The sequence below is a fragment of the Coturnix japonica genome, chromosome 1, assembly GCF_001577835.2.
Source record: "Coturnix japonica isolate 7356 chromosome 1, Coturnix japonica 2.1, whole genome shotgun sequence".
NCBI lineage: Eukaryota > Metazoa > Chordata > Aves > Galliformes > Phasianidae > Coturnix > Coturnix japonica.
Genome location: NC_029516.1, coordinates 62059292 through 62080044, shown reverse-complemented (window position 1 = coordinate 62080044; position 20753 = coordinate 62059292). Strand labels below are relative to the sequence as shown.

At 40.8% G+C, this 20753-nt stretch overlaps 1 protein-coding gene across 3 annotated transcripts in view; it reads right to left on the bottom strand.

Moving 5' to 3' along the window:
* Positions 1–20753, bottom strand: part of RASSF8 (Ras association domain family member 8) — a 76686-nt gene that overhangs the window by 24707 nt on the left and 31226 nt on the right. For 2 of the 3 annotated variants that reach the window (XM_015869035.2, XM_015869044.2), the window contains exon 2: positions 13596–13694. The gene's annotated coding sequence lies outside the window, so the exon portion shown is untranslated. Of the gene's footprint in view, positions 1–3727; positions 3855–13595; positions 13695–20753 lie in introns of those variants that run through there. The other variant, XM_015869054.2, reaches the window with a different exon arrangement.

The window sequence follows — 20753 nt, the reverse complement described above, 5'->3', positions numbered from 1 at the left end:
GGGTGCCCCAGCTTCAAAGAACAGAAAATAGGTCATGCTCTCCAGTTGTTTTCAAGGAAGACACGGTCCCACCCATCCACACTTCCCTCTGCTCCTTTACCATTCATCTGCGAGCCAGCTGAGGGCTGGCTTGAAGATACTTGCTTGTAACTGCAGATATTTACAACTGAAGGCAATGAGGTAATGTGCTCCATTTTGGCAAGTTTTCGTAATGCTAAATCTGTTTGTTACATTTCAGACTAGCATACATGCAATGCTTGTTGTGGTTCATCATTTGACTACAGCTACCCTGAGTCGCAGCTGTCAAAATGAGGTGCTCCTTTGACTCCAGATGTGAACTGAGGGCAAATTTCACAAATATCAGAATAAAACAAAAACATGACTACACTTCCCACATTTCACAAGTCATTAAAAAGGTAACACTGTCCTCAGTCACATTTTTGTTACATTGCCTGCAAATGAGCTATTTCTCCACGTCAGTGCTTGCCCTGAAGAACAAAAGGAAAAACATATTCTACAATTGAAGTATCTATTTAAATGTGAATTAGCTTAAGTTTAACAAGGCAATTAAAGATATGGCTTAAAAGTCACTGTACAACATGACTACCGTAAAGAAATCTTGCTGTAATTAAATGAAAAATAAGGTGTGGCCTTTCCAACTTAATCAACATGACAGGTTTAAAAAAAGATGGAAATCTCAAGGCTTTATTGAGAGAGGTTACGTTATCATTAACCATTGCCTAAAAACATTCTCACATCATTCCCCTAGCAACCCCGAACCCAAACTGCAAGATAGAGATAGAACATACTTCTACAAAGTCTTTATGTAGATAGGACAATTAAGAGAAAGAGGGGGAGCTTCCTTCTAATATTAATACTTGGCTATGCTTACTTCTGTGTTTTCCCAAACACAAGAAGTTATTCGCTTCTTCTGTTCTCTGTTTATAGTACTCAGCTTATCACTTACACATCTCCCCTCTCCAGACAATTGTGAGTTTGGGTAATTTGATTTATTAAACAAAGTCTGAGCATAATCTAGCATACAGCTATAGTTTGTGGACTCAAGTACTTCAACTGCATTGACTGAGCTTCCTGAGTTCTGCTTTTGGTGCTGTTTCCATCGCTTTGTCTACCTGGCCATGCAAAATAGCTATAGAACTACAATATTACCTCAGGACACGAGTACACTTACATCTCTGTTCTCTACCCAAATGATAATTTTAGTAAAATTGTTATGAGCTTCATACCTTCTAAACAACTAATTCCCTTTAAGTTTGGCTAAAACCAACTTAAGAGGCCCAAAGCTTACTGGGAAGGGCCAGAAGCGTAGAGACGGGTAACAACACAACATAGGCTTCTCTTTGAGAAGCAGTCTTACAAAGACCGTATATGCCTTTCATAGGATGACCAAGGAAACAGCTGTTCATGAAAAACAAGATTTTATGCAAAAAAAAATCATAGCAACTAAACAAAAGCGCCAGGCCATAATACCAAAGGAAAATGGTTGAAATATAGCACAATGACAATATAGCAAGCCCTTTTCCTACCTTCCTTCTCTGTGGCAACAATCTGTACATCAGCATCACACCACTCTCATTTCACTGCCATATTTTCAAACAGTATCTACATTTTGTGCCTTCTGTCTAAGATACAGCCTTGCATTACAGGCCATGCAGCTACAGGTTTTCCCCTTGTTCTCTAACAACTGTGTATTCCTCCTCATTGGATGCTCAGAAAACTCACCCTGCCCATTCACTTGTTTGTCCAGGCGGTTTCTGAAGCCAGCAAACTTGGCAAAAGCAGGGTGTGTGAAGTAGCTCTCCTCTTTCTCTAGTACTGTGATCTACATATTTTCATTCAGGAAACCCTGCCAAACTTAGCTCCGCCCTTCTTGTTTCTCATGCATTTTTCCAAGTGAACTATGAAGCAAAGTATGCTTCATTTGCAAGAGACGTCTTACGCACTCACATAAAAGAAACTCAATCAAATGACTGGCTAAATCTCATTATCCTCCTTCAAGTTCTCCCTCATCCTACTTCTCCACCATACCTGCCAAAACATAAAGGATCAGCAGGTAGCACACTGTGACCCCGCTACTTTCTTAGAATAACTTCTTCTTTCGCTATTTTATTAGAATAACTTGGGCTATTCTACACACCTCCATGGGTGCCTGATGTGCCTACATACACCCTGGGTAAGCTGTAACTTTCTTTTTGGGAAGCCAAGCAAATACTGATCCCGCTTTAAGAGCCTCTCAGGAATACAGGTGTCCCACTAGATGGAATTTCAGTATCATTTCTCCTGTTATGGTGCATCTCTACCATGTGTTCTGAGTTTAATTACAAGATGCCTGGGATAGCAGGCCTTGGGACTGAAGAACATCCAGAATTCAACAAACAACAGTCCAAGTTAAACAAAAGAGCAGCTCAGCTGTTCTGTAACGCTGTAACCAAGGCCGAAGTTCCTATAAACTCTCTGTGCTCCATAAGCCCAGTTTATAAAGCACAAAGTCCATTTATTTTTTTATTTTTTAATTTTTTTTTTTTCATTTTTAAAACAAACAAGTAAAGAGAAGATCCAATTAAGCTATCGTTGTTTCCACTGCTCCTTACCAAACCTCAATGACTGAACCCATTTCTATAGACCGCTCTTCTCCATAGAAACACAGAGGACAGGCTGTATATTCCAGAGAGCTATTTGCTGTTGGAGTTAGGGAGGGTTAAGGATTTAAAAGCAGATCTTACTAAAAAGAGCCTGGTGGTTGATGGCATTTCTAATATTTATTGATATGTAGCTACGGCAGTGTACAGCACCAGGTAACATTAAGAAGCCAAAACAGCTTATTAAGCACAATTACTCAGCAAGCATTCTAAATCTTGGACAGAACTCAATGTTTCTGCTAACTGATAAGATAATAAGCAAATAATGACCTAGAATTACCCAAAACATACAGCATTAATGAGTTCAAACACCCAAAACACAGCAGTCAAACAATAATAATAATAAAAAAGAGATAAGTAAAAAGAGAAGGAAATGAGAAGTGGTTGGTTTTTTTTTCCAATTGTGCAAGTTGAAAAATCACATTAAACAATGGTGTCCAAATTACCAACATTTTTTCTCAGCATCTTTATCAAGAAGAAATCCATTCCTCTAAAGAAGATGCAGGATTTTAGCAATTTTGGGGATTCACCATTCTGTGGTTTAGACATCTTTACCACAGTTGTATATAAAGTCTTCTTGTTTTTAACAGATAAAATAGAGAAAAGCAAAACCCGGTTTCGCATTATGTGCATATAATGCACATCAGCTTACACAGCAGCGCAAGTCCCTGGGATGTATGTATTACTGAAAAGGTAACAATACAGTCCTATTCAACGGGAACTAATTTAACATTCTTTAATGTGACATATGTTTGTCTGTTTTCTGTGTTCAAGGGGCTTTAATCTCCTGGCATTGCTGAGTCCTCAGCCTTGCCTGCGATTGATGTACTCTACTGACAAGAAATTTTGATCCCATTTGCTAAGCTCTCTATCCTTCTGTTTTCATTTTGCTTTAGGGTTTCACAACACAACTTTCATTCCAACAGCAAAGCAATCTTTTTGTTAATTATTTAATACAAATAAACATCAAGTTTTCTAAGAACCTCCCTTCATTTCAGTCATCTATAAAGCCCTATTCCTGCATTTTCACATCTCAATTACAGAAACAACTTCCAGTCTCACCATACCTTTCACTAGGTGACTGCATATTAGCCTGTGTCACAATAGAGTGAAGAAGGTTCCAGAACCAACACACAATCTCCCTTTTCCCGCATCTTCTCCCTTTCTTCTTTTATTGTATAAACAGCTCAGCCAGTGGCACAGACAGAGGTAAACACAATAGTAGAATAAAATAATACAAGGCCTGAAAATATATCCTGCAACTTCAGAGAGAAAATTAATGGGGTCATTATGCTTAACTTCAGTGTAGAGTCTACTGAATACTTCATGGGGAATCTATTGGGAAGGTTACAACAATTATAATTGATAGGACCTGGGGGAATGGTTTTAAACTAAAGGAGGGAAGATTTAGGTTAGATGTTGGGGGAAGTTTTTCACTGAGAGGGTGGTGAGATGCTGGAACAGGTTTTCTAGAAAGGTTGTGGATGCCCCATCTGTGGAGGTGCTTAAGGCCAGGTTGGATGGGGCCCTGGACAGCCTGATCTAGCGTTTGATGCACCAGTTAGCAGCCCTGCCTGTGGCAGGGGGTTGTTGGAACTAGATGATCTTTGAGGTCTCTTCCAACCCAAGCCATTCTATGATTCCATAATGGTTATCTGGTGGGGGAAATAAGTATGGCAAAATGGGCAAAGGGACAAAACTCACAAGGGCAGTTCTCTGAACTGCACAGTCCCGCCCCTCAACATATCTGTATCCACTCAAAACCAGAACTTGACTGATCAAATCTTTATCAGTTTAGAGTGGAATGTTCTTGTGTAAGTGCACATAAAGGCACCCCACAATCAGTCCCCTGAAAAGGCACTGCCTTTCAGAACCAGTTGTGTTCTGCAGAGACGCAGCTGCATGTCTCTGAAGGGTGGGGACAGGGAGTGGAAGGATTGCAAGGCAGATCCCAGGCTGTACCTGAATCCCTAGAAGACACTGTCAATTCCGCAGTCTATAGTTTGCATATTGATATTGGCAAGAGAATAACAGATTGCCCGACCTAAAGATCACAGTAAAATCACCTTCAGTGCTTTTGTACCATGACTTCAATTGAAGTGCAGTTTCCCCCCAGCCCCAGCACACTGATCAGCTTAAACTTTGTCCTGGCACAGTTGCTATCACTGCCTGAAATCTCAAGCACTTCATCTGTGTGTACACAATGAGCATAATCAACATTAGTAGTGGTCTGGATTTTTCTGTAAAATGACATTTTGCTGCACGTGGATTACAAGAAGAAAATCACAAATCAACATTTTCAGCTCCTATTTCCATCCCCAGCCAAGCTCTGCTTGGAGTGGAAGCAGTTGCTTTCACTGCAATATCCACATCCTTTGTAGGTGGTCGAGTCTGTTGCCCCTTATGTCCTCCCAAGGGAATGAGGGAAAAAAATCTGTGCATGGAAAGATATGAGTTTCCAGCCCTCTAAGTGGGAGTAGTCCATGGAAGAGAAAGCCTTTAATTAAAAACAACTCTGAAGCCAAAGCCCTGCTTGTTCAATTATTCACAGTCCTTGCACTTATAAAAGCTCACTGGGATCCTGGATATGGTAAAAGTTGAAACATTTAGGCTGAAATAACAAAATTTGAGAGCTTTCAACGTTAGTAATACCTTGTATTAAAGCAATATTAAAGCAAGAAAATGTATATCCAGAGACTACAATACTTCCAAGCTGTTACTGAAATATGCATTTTCACAAGGTTAATGCACATTCAACTATGACATAAAGCTGAACTGCAATCTTGTCCCTCTTAGCAGAGAACAGAATCGCTTTGTCTGAATTCCACAGCTAGGCCTGGGGTCATACCGCTTCCATGTGCAAACACCATGTGGCATATCCTGAGCTTTGCTGACAAGAAGCAATCTAATACTATGCTTCTGAATCCTAAACAAACAATATTGTACTCTACTGTCAGCTGCACAGTAACTGCTGTGCTCTGTCAAAACATACTTCTAGGATATACATGCTAAGAAAACCTGCAGGACAAAAGATCAGTTACCAGCCGCGCTGGAGTTCTCCTGCTTTCTTCCACATCCCTCAAACATCGTGTTATAAATACAAAAGCACACAGCGACAGGAGTTCTTAACTCTGAAACAGAACATAAATGCATTGCTACATGATCAGTTTTAAAAATATGACTTACAATAACAGTGTTGTTAACATATCTGAGCAACACAGTTTCAGGCTTGAAACTCAACTGCAGCTGAGAATACTTCAACTGCCAAAAGTGACAGGAAAGCTTCATAAAGCAGTATTTCAGACAGCTACAAATGACAAAGCAGGAAGCAGCTCTGTAGGGCTATATCCTCTGGTAAGACAGACAAGGAGCAAGACTTCTTACAGGCACATTAGACACTGCTACATTATTCCTGGCCCCCTGGAACATATTCCATAAGAAGCAGTGCACCAGAGCTCCCTGCTGAGTGCTGCAAAAGGAGGAAGTAGTTATTCAGGGATAAGCACTGATTATCAGTGCAACACACTCAGGGAGGGATGTGGCCACAAGCCTCTCCTGCATTCAGGCTCTTACATGGGATGGGAGAGCAGCTCTGAAAACTGTCCCAGCTCCAAGTCCTTCTCAAAGACCCCAGTATCTTCTTATGGACTGTAGATTTGAATAGTGGACCAAAGGATGATGAAGAATAGCTCAGTGAAGATTCTACACTTTCCTTTGTTCAAATAGCCTCAAACTCCATCTTTTACTTAAGGCAAGTATCTGTGTGAGATGAAGGCAGGGCTCCTTTCTTCTGCTAAGGTGTTAGGAGGCCAAGGAAACAGTGTACCTGAACTGACAGAGGAAACAAAGCAGATTTTAATTCTATAAGCCTGATAATTAAAAGCACTGTCATAGGATGAAATAATCTTCAGTTCTTAATACTGCTTACACAGTTTAAATTTTAAAAATCCTTTCAAAAATTCATTCACTATCTTGGCAACAAAGATCACAAGTCAGGAAGCCAACAACATACATATGGCAAAGCACAGGGAGAAACGTGTACACTGGGGTCTCCAATACAGCATCACTAGGCGAAGAAAGTACAGCAGAAATCAGTTGTTAACACACTCTATTAAGACCAACAGTGAATAAAATGGGAGCAGATGTACATCCCTACATCAGCTACTCAGAAAAAGAAAAAAAAAGAGAAAGCTTTAAGCTAACTTTTGCAAAAAAAGCTAAAACCAAATAAAAAAATCCATCCATTTCCCATTCCCAAAAGCACTAACCCAAGGGAAGAAAGGAAGCCTAAAGACAGATGCATCAACACATTAAAACAGAAAAACCAATTCACTGGTAATATTTTATACATTCAGTATTTCAGTATACTTCAGGGACAGCAAGTTCTGAAGAAATCATATTCTAAAGCAAAACAGTGCACCAACTTTGGCTTAGAATACACTTTTGAGAAGTACTGGATCATCTAGTCCAGTTCCAGAAGTTTCTCTATCCTAAATTGCTCTCCTTTTTACTTGCTGGTCAATATGTAGGGACAAGTTAATATAAACACATCCAATGTCAGTCTGAAGCAAAGAAACAAAGCCATGCTATAGTTGAACTGTTACTGTTTTTTACCTGAAGCAACTTCTAAGCCATGAATCTAGCAGGACTGAACGCTGCTATGAATTGTCACCAGGAATGGTTATTAAATTCTGATTTCTGCATCCAAGGAGCAGTCAGGACAGATGAACAGTCAGTCCTGTTACGCCAACAGAAAAGCCTTAAGATTTCTTGCCTCTGCTGACACTTCTGATATTGTGGGATGAGAGGAGATGCAGGACAATAGAACAGTGGCATTCAGAGACTGGCTTTTCTTATTTTTCCCTCTTTTAAATGGCTTGCAGAGGTCAAGCTGCTCTTTATAAAACAGGACTTTTGCCTTGAAGCCCAACTGTAGTTATCTAATCTATGGTTAGTTTTAGCCTTGAAGTTGTCTCTGTCAGACCAAAGTGCCAAGGATGTTGCCTTGGCCCACACACAGCGGTAGAAAGTACTCATTGTCTCAAAGGGTGGAGCCCACCACAGAACAGCATTATTTCCACACTCCCTGAAAGACAAATGGATTCACACTACCCCTTTTGAAATAGCACAACATGAAGAAATTTCTGTTAAGGCAGAGCTGATGTGATCTATGCAGAACTTCCTTAGCCTGGTTATGTGCTGTGGCACTAGTGCCAGCTCACCTGGTGTGGGAAGAGGCTGCAGCCACAGCAGGGAAGTTCACCCGAACCTCATGCACAGAGATCCTGAAACTGGACTCAGACCTGTGCACAGACAACAGCAAATCTATTGCAGTAGTCAGACTACAGTCTTAATATTTAGCTAGTGTTGGAGCACCAAAGACTACAGTCTCCAAATCCCCCGCATGACTCCTGAAAGAACACAAAGATGGCTAACAGGCTGTAGTAACTGATTATGCACAGGTATTTGCTCAGTGCAGCAAGAGAAAGCTAAACACAAAGTGAAGCAATAAAGCACAAGGTAAAGCTTAATTAAACATAGGAAATCCTAATTCAATTAAAATCCAGTTTGGCATAAATCACTGCCCATGGAGTTGATCGTTTAAGCTGCTGAACAAGCACAGCCCTCCTCTCACTTAATAGAGGAATCGGTCCAAGTAGGCCAAAAGTCAGCAAGTGCAGAGTGCAGGATGAAGCACTGGGAGACATGCAAGTTTTGTTAAATACTGAAATGAATGTCATGAAAGCCAAATAGAGCTGCTATGGGAGCACTTCAGCACTCAGATCCTAGCTTGGAACTAGAGAATTCTGCATTGGAACCTTTGGCCCAAGTGCATCAAGACATATTGACAGCTATAGATAACAGCTGAGCCTACAGAGTATCTCTGTGGTTTTGTCAAGGTGTAGGTTTGTAGGTGCCAGTAACTAGAACATATTTTAGTTAAAAAACAACCTTGTACATCCATGGTCAGGCAGGAAGGGGCTTTGAGCAACCTGATCTAGCTGTAAGTGCCCATGTTCATTGCAGGGGAGTTGGATTAGACAACCTCTAAAGGCCCCTTCCAACTCAAATGATTCTATGATTCCCACTAACTTTCAATTTAATTTTAGAAGCTCGGTTTGTCTTTCCCTGTGTTTACACAAACCAGGCAATCAGCAACAGCCTGTACACAAACACTGGGAATTCTCAGTGCATCAGGGGCTGCTTCCTGCCCCTCTGCTCATGCAGAACCTGTGTGCTTCCCAATGTTTACTGAATAATCTATCTAATTTTCCCCTAACAAACTAGGCCCCAAGCCTAAGGAGGCTTCAACACGTGCTAAGCCTGGAACACGCCAGCAGGTTCATAGGAAAATAAAAACATACACATAATGCCTCTCGAGATCAAGTATCTGACTGCAAACATCTTTAAACAAGCATCTTTAAAATCCAATCTTTCTCCAAACTGGGACAGAACTGAATCAAAATTACAAGCCTCTGAAAATACATTCTGAGATCAAATCTGCAACAGGTCTAATAAACCTTCCTAAAGAAGCTTTAAGACATCAATTCACCCCCACCACAGCCAGGGTCACCATCCTCCACATTTAATACTAGACCAGGCTGCCCAGGGCCCCATCCAACCTGGCCTTGAACACCTCCAGGGATGGGGCATCCACAGCCTCTCTGGGCAGCCTGTGCCAGCACCTCACCACTCTCATAGTAAAGAACTTCCCCCAGACATCCAACCTAAATCTTTCCTCTTTCAACTTAAAACCATTTCTCCTTGTCCTGCTATTGTCTGCCCTTCCGAAAAGTTGAAAGAAATGTCTTCTCAGACTTAGGAAAGGTTAATAAAATGAAAAATTACATTAATTTCAGAAGAAGAGAGGTAGGCTAAAGAGTGAAGCGAAAAAGGCATTTGTGTTTCTCTTCCTATTTAGTGATGAATTATTTGATTCACTTGAAGATCTTAGTGTCATTTTTGCAGATAAATAATGGGATAGATTTTGACCCCATTCAATGGTTATTTTTATTTCCTCAATATATTAATTACCAAAACCTGTTTCCTTCACAAGTAAAATTAAAGATAAATGTTGTTTCCCGAAAGCCTAGTGTTCTCAATGCTAAACGTTCTGAAGCTATCCTCTGTAGGAAGTAATGCACAGAATTGCTGAAACGTAATGGAAAAGGAGAAAGAGGATCGTAACAGAACTACATACCTCTAAAAGCAGTGCTGCCTTCTTGCCATACTATGTTTGTATTTCGCCGGCTGATAAAACACCATTTTCAGTAGAAATTCCTCAGCTGTTGTTAGCTCCAAGTTATAAAAGTAATATACGTATATTTTTTTCCTTCAAACGTGTAATGACCGCTTATGCAATGCTCACCGCAGGAGCTCTATGTCTTGCTACTCTGAATATTAGTATACTGCGGAATTCTACAGAGACCAGTCTGTCAATTAAAAAGACCAACTGTGATCTCAAAAAGATTTTGAAAACTTTAAATGAAATCCATAATCCCATTCGCTTTCCCCATTCTACAGAAAAAAACCTCATCAGCATGTGGAACAGTGAGAGGATGCAAACTGAGCCAAAGCTCAGCTAAATCATGAACAGAAATATGAAATAGTTTGCCTGCAACACTAAGGGCTTGCACTCAGCAACCTATGTCCCAAATGATAAAGAAAGAAGCGAACATTTTTGAAGCATAAAGAGCGGCTTTCATGTCTCAGCATGCACATAGCATTTCCACACTGAACCCTCCCCATCATTTATCACCAATAGTTCTGCCTTTATCTCCGAGCGTATTCTCCCCACTTACATCTGATTTCCAGTTTGCCCAGGGTTAGCAAGAAAATGCAGAATCCTAATTCTGAAAAAGTCGAGAAAAGATGTGCATTTTTAAACATAAAACCAGTGTTTCCTCAGAATCTGTCTAAAGAAACAGAAATAGAATGGCATTCAACTTGAAATGCATTCGTGACGTTTTCTCTACAGATGCTACAATTGTGAATTCATTTAAATCTGGATACAAGATCTGAGTTTTACATAATGACAGATTTACATAGAACAATAAAAGAAAAAATCACCATTAAGTGAAACAGTAAGAAGTTACAAATGATAAAAATGTGAATGAGTCATGAAAAGGGAGGAAACAGATGCACACACCATAATATCTTCAATTTCAGCTATGGTATCTCACCGGTAGGAGCAAGTACAAGGTCATTATAAAGCTGAAACAGTTAAGAAGGGAACAAGAGGTACATTGTGCGGTGTTCAGCTCCAGAGTGGGGAGGAGGGGGTACAGAGGTTGAAGAGATGAAAAGCGTTTTTTGTAATCCAAAGAATGCAGCAAAATTCAAGGATCCCTGTGATAACACCGTCATCATATTTTTTTTTCCCTGTATGGACGCAATCCAAAGACAGGATGAAAGGCGTACGCACAGTAACTCGAAACACACGAGCAAAGCAATGAAAATGAGAGATGCAACACATCTCGTTTGAAATTATTTTTTCCCTCAATGAGAACTTCCCCAAAAGTCAGAGAAAAAGCACTCCAAACCAGAGCTCCTTTTAGACAGTATCTAGGAACTTGTTCCACCTCCTCATTCTTTCCAGTAGATAGTAGCTGCACAGATTGGAACAGAGAAAAAAGAACAGTAAAAGAGATCAATGAACAAGATATTCTCTGATTCATGACCCACGACTTTCAGATGGAAACAAAATTCCACCCTGATTTACACGGCAGGAAAGTAGATCTGGGAGGGGTTCTTCATCCACAATTTTTGAGTCCAGACAGTAGAAGCACCTCCTACGAGGGTCAAAGACTTCTGCTCTGTGTAATTCTGCATAATGTAAGCCACAAATCACGTAGGAGTTACTCGGATTTGCAGGACACAAGTGAGGCCTGAATGCCTAAACACTAAGAAAACGTGATGCTGATGCTTATTAAGGACAAGAAATTGAGCTGTCTGGCATGACATGCACAATGAAATACAGAGTGAGAAACTAATTCCTTTGGAAGAACACACACCTCTCATTGTCCTTACCATCCTCCTTCAAAAATCTACCACTTTTACATTCTGAGATGAGGGAACCAGACCACAGGGATGAACCAAAATGAGTGAACTACAGATTTATATAGGGGTATAAAGTTTTTCTTCTAACCTTTTATTTATATTTGACTGACATTGGACAAAAGTGATTATTTTTATTTTACCTTGTTTTATTTTATTTTTTAAGAACAAGAATCTATTTGACTTCAAGATTTCAGGAGAAAAGTGCTTTATTAAACCGCACGGTAGCAGCTATTAGTATCATAGAACAGCCAGGGTTGAAAAGGACCACAATGATCATCCAGTTCCAACCCCCTGCTATGTGCAGGGTCACCAACTACCAGACCAGGCTGCCCAGAGCCACATCCAGCCTGGCCTTGAATGCCTCCAGGGATGGGGCATCCACAGCCTCCTTGGGCAACCTGTTCCAGTGCGTCACCACCCTTTCGTGTGAAAAACTTCCTCCTAATATCTAACCTAAACCTCCTATGTCTCAGTTTCAAACCATTCCTCCTTGTCCTATCACTGTCCACCCTTGTAAACAGCCGTTCCTCCTCCTGTTTATACTCTCCTTTCAAGTACTGGAAGGCCACAATGAGGTCTCCCCAGAGCCTTCTCATTTCCAAGCTAAACAATCCCAGTTCCCTCAACCTTTCCTCATAGGAGAGGTGCTCCAGCCCTCTGATCATCTTAGTGGCCCTCCTCTGGATCCACTCCAAGAGCTCCACATCCTTCCTGTACTGTTCCTTTGTATTACACCCTAAAACAGACAGCAAAGTGAAATAACATAAAAGCAGCTAATTATTGCAGTGATGTTTATGAGGAAAAACTACTGGTTTACTCCAAAGAAGTAAGGTACACAAGTAAATTTCCCCATGTGACAACGGGCAAGCATCATCTTGATGAAATTTTTGTGTGCACATATATCCTGTTGTGGTACAACAGCGGAATTCAAAGAGTACAATTTGCATATCTCATTACAAAGTGACAGATAAGGAGTGACACTCTAGTCACCTGGCGACCAGCCAGGGACTTGCTGCACTGAAAGGAATTTACTCAGTAGCACTCACAACAAATGCATGGATAAATTTAACTATGTTCCATTCACAGACTGCAGAACACATTGTAGTAGTGAGTTTCCTATAGTTGCTTCACCATCTTAATTTACACCACAGAATAGAGGACTCAAACCAACGTGAGTAATTACTGCCAGTGCATAATCTGACAGTATATATTTGTATGGTTTTTAATTCAAAGTTCTGATGTTTCTACTATGTCAAGAATTAATTACACTGTCATAAAAGTCATTATCTGATACTGCTTCCTTTTCTGGTCATCTCTTCTGGATATTTAGCAGTGTTACAATTGCCAAATTGGGGATATCTCCTTACATCCAGCATTATGTTTTCAACGTGCACAGACATCACTTGTACAAAGAGGCAGCTGCAGCCTGCTGTCCCAAAACCCACACAGCCAGAGTTGACTGATGGCAGGTCACCAATGAACTATTGCTGGCATAGAACTGTCCTAGAAGGTCTGACAACTAGGAGCCAGTGACAAAAGTCTCCTCTTATTCAGGGCATTCTCCTCAGAGGCAGGATGGTCTCATGTCTTTTCCATGCACAGGTGGAGAGGAGATGCATATGGGAATCAGATCATCATATGAATGGTAAACTTGGCAGGACCATGACATGCCTGCTCCAGACCACAACTATCTTGGGAAAGCTAATGTTGCACAGAACAGGGTAGCTGGGATCTTGCTCAGAGGAAGTGATATCAGAATATCCACACACACTTAGGAAACTCTTTAAGCTCTAGGGTTCTTGGTGTGCTTCACGTACAAACACTTTCAGGAAGGAGAAGGAAAACTCTTATTTGACGTTTGTCATAACTTCTTACCTGCAAGTGAAGAAAGGTGGAGATGTCTGGTTACGCAGCGGGCTCAGTGCAATCTGCTGCTCCAGGCATAAGGGCCAGCTCTGCTGACAAGGTCACTTGCTGGAAAAAGAAAAAGAAATTTTATAAAATAGTAAAACTATCTCAAGAGTGAGGCTACAGTTCCCCCCTCTTCCCTTCAATGCTTTTGAAAACAAGTGCTTCTCTAGCCTGGGTAGGCAGACTAAGAAAAACGTAGCATAGCAGTCAGCTACACAAAACTAGAATATCTTTCTTCCAACAGTTCCAAAGGAACACAGAGTATTGTACTTCATTTGCTACATTTCTTTTTAACCAGGTGTGACATCTTCCTGCTATAAATAGCTAAATGTGGTAAACAGCATTTCATCAGTTCTCTAGAACGTTATGAAATATTGGACATTACACCAGGTAGTCATGAGCATCTGCCACTGCTATACTGTAAATATAAGAGCTTGTGAAATAATCTTCTTTCCTCATTTTCTTCTTAATGAAAATAATCCTCAAACTGGAAGTCTACCAAATACAAAAACCCCCATGTGCATACAGACTGTATGAACTGCATACACTGACTCCCTTGTAGTGGTAAATCTCAGTTAACGTACACATACATACGGAAAAGTAGGCAAAAGGTAACAAATCCTGAACAGCTGACTAAGACTAATATTAATCAGCTTGCAAGGGCTGCTTACTACAATTATGCTTAACAGCGTGATGGTGCCAGGCCTACAAACACTGCCTAATACTACGTGATAGTCAGGGAGAACATGTGAAAAGTCATTTTTAAACACCTGTAGAAGAGTTTCTGAATAATACTTCAATTGGACATATTTGTTACATCGAATGCTAATTAGAAACTTCACTTTGACAGCAGTGTATACTGGCTCTGAAACAAGCAAGCTTCCCTTGCATCTTTTAGCTTGTCCTCTTCCACTGCTGTGAGGCACTGAATATTGCCAATGCAAACTGCTTTTCCCCTAGTATTTGCCATAGATTCAACAACCAACAACTCCAGCACAGCATGTTCTAAGTAGACAGAAAACAACAGCAAGAAACCTCTTAAAGATCTAGAAAGGAAAGGCTGGTATATTGTAACACTAGACCACAAGCGCCATGCAGTGAAGACTTCCAGGTGACCATAAGTGCTTTTTGGTGACCTTATGCCTCTCAGCAGAGAGACTATACTTTCACACAAGGAAGCACTAACATCCTTAGCATAGTTGCCAGCACTTACGTTCCTGAGCATTGCTTTGAATCTTCCATTCAGTTTTTTTCACCAAGTAGTCATAACTAGAATCAAACTGTCACAGATAAAGCTAAACGTTCATCTGACCCATCACGTCACATTGTATCACAGGTGTCTAAGCTTCAGTTACTTACTGAACTCCATACACACATTAGATTATAATAAACTTGACTGTAGGACACAGACATACTTGCTTGAATTTTGATGAGGAAGGGAAGAGCAAAGAGTAGAGAAAGGAGTAGGAAGAAAAGGAACAGCACCTCACCCCGAACAGAGGCCAGCTTCGAGGTGGTTGTCCTCACCAGTGCCAACTGATCAACCGCCAAGATACCAGGAGCAAGCACTTCAATTGCTGTTCCTTGCAAGCTATTCCACAATATCTTAAACAAAAGGATAAGAGCAGTGGGTTTTTGCCCTGAGAGTTGAGCCACTATGATGCAGATCCGGCAGTAGTGTCTGATATTCCACTCAAACAGAGACCTATTATCTTTAGCTCTACTGCAGCACTGAAGCTCTTCTTAGAGCACTTTACAAACCCAGTGCAAAGGAGTAAGGATAAGAGCCACATTGTGTCCTTAGGGACCCCTAGTAAATCAGATTCTCAACATCAGCCACTTCCTCCTTGTTTTCCTCAAGCCATATGGCTTCCTGACAAAATCTCTGCAAACAATAAATCCATTAATCAAGCCACTGTTGGAGGAAAAGATTTTTCTATTCCCTTCATCAATCCAGACATCTTAGCAGAGAAGTTTTATGTATTTTAGTCAGAAAAAAAAAAAAGAGGTCCTATTGATGTCCCAGGGAAAATACTAGAAGTATTCTTGTGCTCACACTGCAGACTTGTAGTTCGGAGCCTTAAATCAAGTACTTACTTGTAACAGACCCTGACTTGTTAAAAGATGTAAAAAGATGCAGGGAAAAAATAATAATAATAATAAAAATGCACGTCAGTTGAGCTAACAAGAAAAGCATCCAGTCCCATTAAATGTAAGAGCAGGGATCCAATATGAGCCACTGACTAGGTTCCCTAGCGTACAGGGTCAAAAAACAACCTATTTCTTTTCAATCAGCAGAAGCTGATAGGCATTAAAAGTCATATTTTATTCCTACTATGCGCTAAGTAGACGTATGTGTGCAAATGCCAGAAGTAGCCTACAGAAGTCTAACAGGAACACCTACCAATGAGAGATGCTACAACACAGGACTTTGCAAGAGGTCAGCTTATTTATCAAGGTGAACCATGATGGCCAGTTCCAACAGGATACATAAAATAACTCCAGATTGGTAAAATCACATGGATGATAATTTTATTCTCAGATCAAGAGAAGAACACACACTGCACATACAAGGATCTCAGTGGTAGGGTGAAAACATAAAACCAATAAGATTTCTAGCTCTTTTAAGCAGGAAAACTCTCTTTCTTGCAGGTGGGATGTTCTTCCTCTCAGGAGAAATTGGGGAGATGAATTGAAAAACAACATAAACAAAAAAAGAAAACTAAGCATGATCACTGCTTCACAAAACTGAATAAACTTAGACTCTGGTTCAGTTTGGGGATGAGAAGTATGCAAGCCTAAAGCTGCTGCAGGATGAAATTCTGTTTTATACACACACACACACATATGTATACGCATATATATCTGTAAACACTGTTGGGTAAGGGCTGCTCTCATGGTAATGCCTGCTACTTTATGATGCAGGCTCACAATGTCAGAAGTGGATGTTACTGGCACGACAGTAGAGGCTGTACCTTCCCAATGATATCCCATCACATTTTGCTGCCACATGACAGATGGCAGCAGAAGAGGGGCAGTCTGACAACATGGCATTTGATATGGAAGTGCGGATGAAGCAACTGCATGGAGTCAAATGAATTTAATTCCTCCACGCAGAAAAACTGTAATTATCAACATTTATTAACACCTGCTGAACATTTATGGAGACCAAACAGTGTGTGTGAGCACAGTGAGGTGGTGGGTTGAGTTTTCCAGCAGTGGTGACAGTGGGTGACAGCTACTGGTGCAGACTTTGCTAAGCGCAGCATGCATGTTCCTGTTCATCTCTGGAAAAATTGCATAGGTAATGGCAGTTTTTTCAACTACCAATTGTTGAAAAACAGCATTTTGTAGCTGAGAATCTGCACTATCAAACAGTGCTATTATGCTTTTTGTCAGAGTTTCCATGGAAATAATAGGTCACACTGATAGTAACACTTCCTATGTGTATAATGTAAATATACAGTAAAACATACCCTTTCCTCCTACTCAGTGGGCTCAAAGAGGGTAGGAAACTGAGAAGTCAAAAGCATACAAGAGATGACAGAGGAAATAAAGACCTAACTTTCTTTACTTGTAATAGCAACTTTTGAGTAGAGCATTCTTGAATTCTCAGACGTCACTGAGACACATGTGGACTCTCTTCTCCCTGGCGACCCCAAGCAACTATTTGCATTGCACCTTGCTACCCAGCAAGAAGAGAAGAGAGATCCTAATGATGACAGAGGAAGAGAGAAACAAATATGCCATCTAACTGAGTATATGACTGCATGCATGAGCAAGAAGCTCATGGAAGAAGGCAGTCTACAAAGTGTGAACAAAGAGTATAGCTGCATGTGAGAAATATAGGAAAGCTGTCAGATCATGCAGGGACACAACAAGGAAGGCTAAGGCGCTTTTGGAGTTAAATCTGATGAAGGAGGTCAAGGACAAGAAAGACTTCTTTAAGCATGTCAATAGCAAAAGGAAGATTAGGGAATGCTGGACTAGATGAGTGCCCAGGTAATGAAGGACACTGAAAAGACAGAGTTAATGAATGCCTCCTTTGCTTCAGTCTTTACTTCTAGGACTGCCTCTTAAGAATCCCAGATCTTGGAGATAAGAGAGAGTCTGAAAAAAATGAAGATTTCCCCTTGGTGAAGGAGAATTAATTGGTCAGGTATCGTTTAGGCAAACTCTATGCGAACAAATCCATGGGCTCCAATGGGATGCACCCACAGGACTGAGAGAGCTGGCAGAAGTGACTGTCAAGCCTCTATCATCTCTAAGAGGTCATGGAGAACAGGAGAGGTGCCTGAAGACTGGAAAAAAGCTGACGTTGTTCCATCTTCAGAAAGTTTCAAGAAGGAGGATCCAGAAAACTACAAGCCACTCAGCCTCACCTCTGTTCCTAGGAAGGCGACAGAGTAAACTTATTCTGGATGTCATCTCTCAGCAAATGGAGGGGAATGCATTCATCAATGGGAAATCATGCTTATCCAACCAAGTAGCCTTGTATGATATCATGGCAAGCTGGTTAGATAAGGGGAAAGCAGTGAATATAGTCTACCTTGACTTCAGCAAGGTTTCTGATACTGTATTCCTAACATCCTCGTAGGTAAGCTTAGGAAGTATGGGATAGATAAGTACACAGCAAGGTGGATTGAGAACAAGCAGGGCTCAGAGGATGATGATCAGTGGTGCAGTGTAGTTGGAAGCCTGTAGCTAGTGGTATTCCCCAAAGATTGGTACTGGGTCTGGTTTTGTTCAACATCTTCATCAGTGATCTGAATGAATGGATAGAGAGCACCCTCAGCAAATTTCCTGGTAATACAAACCTGGTAGGAGTGGCTGACACACCAGAAGGCTGTGCTGCCATTCAACGAGATCTGAATGGGCTGGAGAGTGGACCAAAAGGAATTTAATGAAGTTCAGCAAGGGTAAGAGGAAGGTACAGCTGCACACATTGGTACAAGTTAGGAGCTGACCTGATGGAAAAGAGCTCTGTGGAGAAGGACATATGGTTGACCACAAGTCTGAAGTGTGCCCTTGTGGCTACAAAGGCCAATATAATTCCAGAGTGCATTAAAAAGAACATGGCCAGCAGGTCAAGGCAGGTGATCCTCTCCCTCTGCTCAAATAAGGCTACATTTAGAACATGTGTTTCCCTGTTAAAGAAAACAGGGATCTTATAGAGAGAGTCCAGCAGAGGACCACAAAGATGACAAGGGACCTGATCTCCCTTACAAGGAAAGGGTGAGACCTGTGGCCAGTCAGCATAAAGAGTAGACCCCAGGAGGAATCTTCTCAGTGCTTACAAATATCTAATGGACAGGAGTCAAGTAGATGGCATTAGACTCTTTCTAATGATGTCCACTGACAGAACAAGGGCCAATGGGCGCAAACTGGAACAGAACAAGTTACATCTGAACATGAGGAAAAGCTTCTTTATTTTAAGGGTAGCAGAGTACTGGAACAGGCTGTCCATAGAGGCTGCGGAGTCTCTTCTGAAGATATCTAGAACTCACCTGAATGCTTTCCTGTGTAAACTGCTATAAGGAACCTGCCTTAGGAAAGAGGAGGTTAGATTAGATGACCTCCAGAGGCCAACTCCAATCCCTGCAGTTCTGTGATTGTCAAAAAAAAAGAAGAAAAAAAAAAAGAAAAAAAAAAGAAGAAGAGGCACCTGCAAATTGAATGTCATGGTTTTGTAATTTTTGCTATTGGTATTCCACACCATTACATCATGCAGAGTACAGAGAAGAAGAACTACACATACTAGAGGACCTGTCCTAGAGCACCTCACAGTCAGAGAGGGAAATATATCACGGAAGAGATGCTCACTCTCTCTCACTGCCTGGCAGCAGGTGTGGGTGTGCTTCCAAGCTGTGGCACCTTCCATTTCAAAGTAGGCTTCTCAGTCTTCAGAAAACTCTGTTATTTTACTTGATTTATTAGCCTCAATTTCAATTTGATTGTATTACAGTGTGTTATCTTGTATTCCAATATCATCGTTAGTAAAATAAGTTTTCCTCCTTAGATCATAGCTGCTGTTCTGTTTGTTCCTTTGAGCCCAGCTCCCAACTCCCAACCCCTTCCCATTTCTTGGGGAACCAGGGGGCCCATGGGCCTACCGCCCCCATCACAGACATGGACTGATTTAGATAACTCCATGACACTGAACAAGTGTTGGCCACCTCTTCAGAGAATATGAAACTCCAGAATGGCTGTTTTGACTATCTGTTCCCACTGATGTTTTTTCCATAACTTCCTGGACTAAGCTTTCATTACTCAACAGCCTGCAGTGGGGAAGGAGTATTAGTAAGAAGAAATTACTTTCAGACTCAGGTGGCCTCTTCCATTTGCACATTTCTAAAGGAACAATGAAACATCCACTCATTGAAAACAGGATTGATATGGCAACAATTCTTTCTAAACTTAGAACTTGTATTTCACCTCCATCCCCTAACAGCTGTTCTTTGGTTTACCAAATGACAATCTCTGTATCCCAACTCAAGAGAAAAAAAGGAATCCCCAGCTGAAAGTATATTTAAGAGAAACAAGAAGCAGTTTACAATGATGAAAAAAGACCTTACTGAGAAATAGCACTACAAAAGGAAGCAAGCTGACTTTTCAAAAGTCTTTTACATTTAAATACAGGAAAGCAGTAATCCTTGACTACAAGCAGGAAATCTTTAAAATGAAAGCCATTTCTGTCTTCGTTGAAGTTGAGTAGTAATTAGCCATAAAGTAGAAGCATATGGAAACAGGAATCTCAAAACGGAATCATTATCAGCAAGTAAACATCTGTACTTTTAACAGGGTCAGAACATTTTGGTCAGTTCTATGGAGTAATGGAAGAACCATGAAGTCAACTTATATCTCCATCAAGGTAATGATGAGTCTGAAATGCTGCAGACATCATATGGAACCTACAGCTACAAATTATTAACCTGAAGGTCACGATTTAAGAAGATACACTACTGTATCCAAAGTACAAATAGATCTGTTAATACCTTAAGGCTGTGATGAAAGGTAAGTACTGGAGAGAGTAGCAAGGAAGATTGGACACTGCAAGCTAAGGAGGTCTTTGCTACATCTGGGTCCTATAGTCCCAATTATCTTCTCATCACAATTAATCAA